Below are 5,106 nucleotides of genomic sequence, written 5' to 3' on the forward strand. Positions count from 1 at the left end.
ATATATTCTAGCACATTCAATTTACAATTAATTGTAATTGGTAGTGGTAACGTAACGTGAATGTATATTAATTACAGGTAAGAGCCTACATAAGGACCTACCTTGTGGCAATAAGAGTGGCCAAACGTCAGTATTGTGCCACTCTTATAGCGTCCGCAGAGAACCGCCCTGCCGCCCTGTTTCGGGTGACCCGCTCCCTTCTGTCACAGGAGCAGCGGGACCCCCCATTGCAGGGCAGGGCAGAGGAATTTGGAGAGTTCCTGCAGGATAAAATCGATCATATCCGGAGAGGTTGGACCCACTCCAGTGCTCCAGTGGGGACGTCCGAGACTAGTCTTGAGAGATCATGCTGGGAGGAGTTTGACCCTGTTGTCATCGAAGATTTGGACAGGTTGCGCGGGCAACTGCGGGCCACCACATGTTTACTGGACCCGTGCCCCTCCTGGTTGGTGCTGGCCTCCTGGGAGGGCTCACGAGGCTGGCTACTGGGACTGGTGAACGCTTCGTTGGGGGAGGGCCTGATGCCTGCCGCCTTGAAAGAGGCGGTGGTCAGGCCCCTGCTCAAGAAGCCTTCTCTGGACCCAAAGGAGCTAGCAAATTATCGTCCTGTCTCCAACCTTCCTTTTTTAGCGAAGGTTGTTGAGAGTGTGGTGGCTCAGCAGTTTCCGCGCCACCTGGAGGAAGCTGATTATCTAGACCCGCGCCAGTCCGGCTTCCGACCCGGTCACAGCACGGAGACGGCCTTGGTCGCGTTGGTGGATGATCTCTGGAGGGCAAAGGATGGGGGTTGTGACCATGGTATCCTATTGCGCCGGCTGGAGGGGTTGGGGGTTGGAGGCACCGTGCTACGGTGGTTCCGCTCCTACCTCTCTGGCCGGACGCAATGTGTGTTGACGGGGGAGCAGAGGTCGACCGCAAGGCCCCTCATTTGTGGGGTCCCACAGGGGTCGATCCTCTCGCCTCTCCTGTTCAACATATATATGAAGCCGCTGGGCGAGATCATCCGTGGTTTTGGGGTGAGTTACCATCTGTACGCTGATGATACTCAGTTGTACATTTCCACCCCAAACCACCCCAACGAGGCTGTCGAAGTGATGGCCCGGTGTCTGGAAGCCGTACGGGTCTGGATGGATGACAACAGGCTCAGGCTCAACCCCTCCAAGACAGAGTGGCTGTGGTTCCCGGCTTCCCGATTCAATCAGCATATTCCATCGCTGACCATCGGGGATGAGCAATTAGCCCCGGTGGAAGGGGCGCGCAACTTGGGCGTCCTCCTTGACGATCGGCTGACCTTAGAAGATCACGTGGCGGCCGTGGCAAGGGGGGCGTTCCACCAGGTTCGCCTGGTGCGCCAGTTGCGGCCCCTTTTGGACCGGGAGGCCTTGCGCACAGTCACTCACGCGCTGGTGACGTCCCGCCTGGACTACTGTAACGCTCTCTACATGGGGCTCCCCTTGAGGTGCGCCCGGAGACTGCAGTTGGTCCAGAATGCAGCCGCGCGGGTTATTATGGGGAGATCGAGATTCTCCCATATAACACCTATCCTGCGCGAGCTGCACTGGCTTCCTGTGGCCTACCGGGTGCGCTTCAAGGTACTGGTTACCATCTTCAAAGCGCTCCATGGCACAGGGCCCAGTTACCTGCGGGATCGCGTCCTGCCCCATACATCCCTGCGACCCATTCGCTCACACAGAGAGGGGCTACTCCGGGTGCCGTCCTCTAGAGAGTGCCAGAGGGCGGTGCCCAGGAGTAGGGCCTTCTCTGTGGTGGGCCCTACCCTTTGGAATGACCTCCCCCCAGACATCCGGACAACAACCGACCTTCGCTCCTTCCGTATGAAGCTGAAGACCTACCTGTTTTGTCAAGCCGGCCTGGCATAACGTTACAATCTTGCCACCCCTAGGTCATTTTATAATGGGAAATTTTGTTTTTTAAAGTTTTTAGAGTTTAATATTTTTGGGGTTTTAAATTTTGTAAGTATGCTTATTTATGGACTTATTTTTACCTCCTCTGCACGATATATGGTGCTATCTTGATTATTGCTCTGTACGTCGCCCCGAGTCCCTGTGGGGAGAGCGGGCGACTAATAAGTTCAATAAAATAAATAAATAAATAAATAATTAGCTGCAAAATCTGGATGACTATATAGATAATCCTCAGTTTATTTTGTTTAGTGTGAAATCATTCCACTAAAAATCTTTTGCCTTCATTCAACCTTTCAAAGTTACACCAGCACTGAAAAAAATGACTTATGAGCATTTTTCACACTTATGACCATTGCAGCATCCCGACGGTCACGTGATCAAAATTCAGACGCTTGGGAACGGATTCATATTTATGATGGTTGCAATGTCCCGGGGTTACGCTTTGGTCACCTTCTGACGAGCAAAGTCAATGGGGAAGCCGGAGTCACCTAACAACTGGGTTATTCATTTAATGCTGCAGTGATTCGCTTAACAACGTGGCAAGAAGAGTCATAAAAAGGGGCAAAACTCACTTAATAAATGTCTCTTAGCAAGATCAGTGTTGAACAAACATCTGAATTTTGATCACATGATTATAGGGATGCTAGGAAGGTTTTAAATGTAAAAATTGGCCACGAGTCACTGTTGTAATTTTAACGGTCACTAATTGAACTATTGTAAGTTGAGGACATCCTGTATAATATCATAACTGAGACCTTATACCATTTTAGACAAAGGATGGTCCAATCTCTTTGTTTGAAAACTTCAAGTGTTGGAGCATTCACATCTTCTGGTGGCAAGCTATTCCACTGGTTAATTGCCTTCACTGTCAGGAAGTTTCTCCTTAGTTCTATGTTGTTTCTCTATGTTGGTTGGTTTCCATCCATTGTTTCTTCTGCTGCCTTCTGATGCTTTGGAAAACATGTTGACCCCCCCCCCTTTCTTCTTTGGGGAAGCCCCTTAAATATTGGAAGACTGCTAACATATTCCTTCTTTTCATTAAACCTATTTGAAGCCAAATTGAAAAAGAGAAAAAAAAATCCATTATTCAAATTGAACAGTTGAGTGTAGGAAGAAAAACAAATAAATTATTCTGGTGTTCTTAGAACAAAGTGAATAGTGGGACAATATTGCTTGGACCAAGAATATGTAGATTCTTGAATTCCCACCCACCCCCACCCAGCTGTGGAAGCTGAAGGGGCGTCTTTGGTAGGGACCCCACTTTCTCAGCCCAGCTGGATGCAGGTGGTCGGGTACTCTTATGGTTAGGGATTCACTTAGAATAATTTTTACAGTAAATTTATTGTCATTTTGGGATGCGGTGGCTCAGTGGCTAAGGCGCTGAGCCTGTCAATCAGAAAGATCGGCAGTTTGGTGGTTCGAACATCTAGCGCCACGTAACGGATTGAGCTCCCGTTACTTGTCCCAGCTTCTGCCAACCTACCATGTTCAAACTTCTTGAACTCACAAGAAAGTTTTTTTTTAAATCAACAGCTTCCCTGGACACAATGGCAAGGAACGCGACGGAGCTGGAAAGGTAAGAGGCACGCCTCACTTCTCGCCCACCTCCGAAAATAATAACCCCACCCCCCCGACCCCTGATAATAAGGCCAGGGTCATATTTCGAGGTTCAAAAGAAAATAAGACGCTGTCTTATTTTCGAGGAAATACGGTAGCAGTTTGAAAGCACGTACAAAATGCAAGTAGAAAAATAGGAACCACCTTTGGTGGGAAGGAAACAATGTTCCATACGCCTTCGGCATTGAGTCATGCTGGCCACATGATCACGGAGACGTCTTCGGACAGCACTGGCTCTTCAGCTTTGAAACAGGGATGAGCACCGCCCCCTAGAGTCAGGAACGACTAGCACGTATGTGCCAGGAGAACCTTTACCGTTACCTTATTGTCACTTTGAATGTACACTAATTGGCATACACTAAAATGAAATTCTGTGGCATGCTGAACAACCGTTTCGCTTAGCAACAGATATGTTGGCCTCTGTGGTGGCCGTAAATCAAGGACTACCTACATCAAGAAAATTTGATGATACAGAAATAGCAATTAGAAGTATTAGATGCCAACCTGCCTTCTCTTGAGGACCTATACACTGCAGGAGTCATGAAAATATCTACAGACCCCTCGCATCCTGGACATAGACTGTTTCAACTCCTACCCTCAAAACGACACTATAGGCCACTGCACACCAGGACAACTGGACACAAGGACAGTTTTTCCCCAAACGCCATCACTCTGCTAAACAAATAATCCCCACAACACTGTCAAATTGTTTACTAAGTCTGCACTACTATTATTCTTCTCATCGTTCCTCTCACCCATCTCCTCCCACTTATGACTGCAGGACTGTAACTTTGTGGCTTGTCTCCTTATTATTTATATTGATATTGATTGCTTCCTGATTGCTTATTTCTACCCTATGACTATCTATTAAGTGTTGTACCTGATGATTCTTGACAAATGTATCTTGTCTTTTTTTGTACACCGAGAGCATCTGCTCCAAAGACAAATTCCTTGTGTGTCCAACCACAGTTGGACAATAAATTATTGTATTGTATTCTATCCTATATTCATTCATTCTCTATTATTTCTTATTCTGTTTCTGTTCTATTTTATATTCATTCCATTCTTCTCCTTTTCCCGTTCCATTTATTACGTATATTCTCTATTCACTATTATTGCTTATTCTATTTCTATTCTATACTATATTAATTCAATTTTCCTCTCCTCTCCTCTCCTCTTTTTCCCCTTCCCTTCCGTTTTATTATATTCTCTATTCTCTATTATTTCTTCTTCTATTTCTGTTCTATTCTATATTCATTCCATTCTCCTCTCCTCTTCTCTTCCCTTCCCTTCCGTTTATTATATTCTCTATTCTCTATTATTTCTTCTTCTATTTCTATTCTATTCTATATTCATTCCATTCTCCTCTCCTCTCCTCGATGGAAACTTTGTAATGATGCAAACATTTGATGCAAACTTGTTGCCTTTTGCAGGGCTGGCCAGAGCGGAGAAGGGGCTGCCCTGCCCCTCCCCCCCTCCCCCCGCATCCCCTGTGGGCGTGTCCTCCGTCCCCTCCTCCCCGTCTCCCCCAATGGGGGCCGGGGGCGTTGTCGGGGGAGGCGGG

The sequence above is a fragment of the Natrix helvetica genome (assembly GCF_964273705.1).
Source record: "Natrix helvetica genome assembly, chromosome: 6".
Lineage (NCBI taxonomy): Eukaryota > Metazoa > Chordata > Lepidosauria > Squamata > Natricidae > Natrix > Natrix helvetica.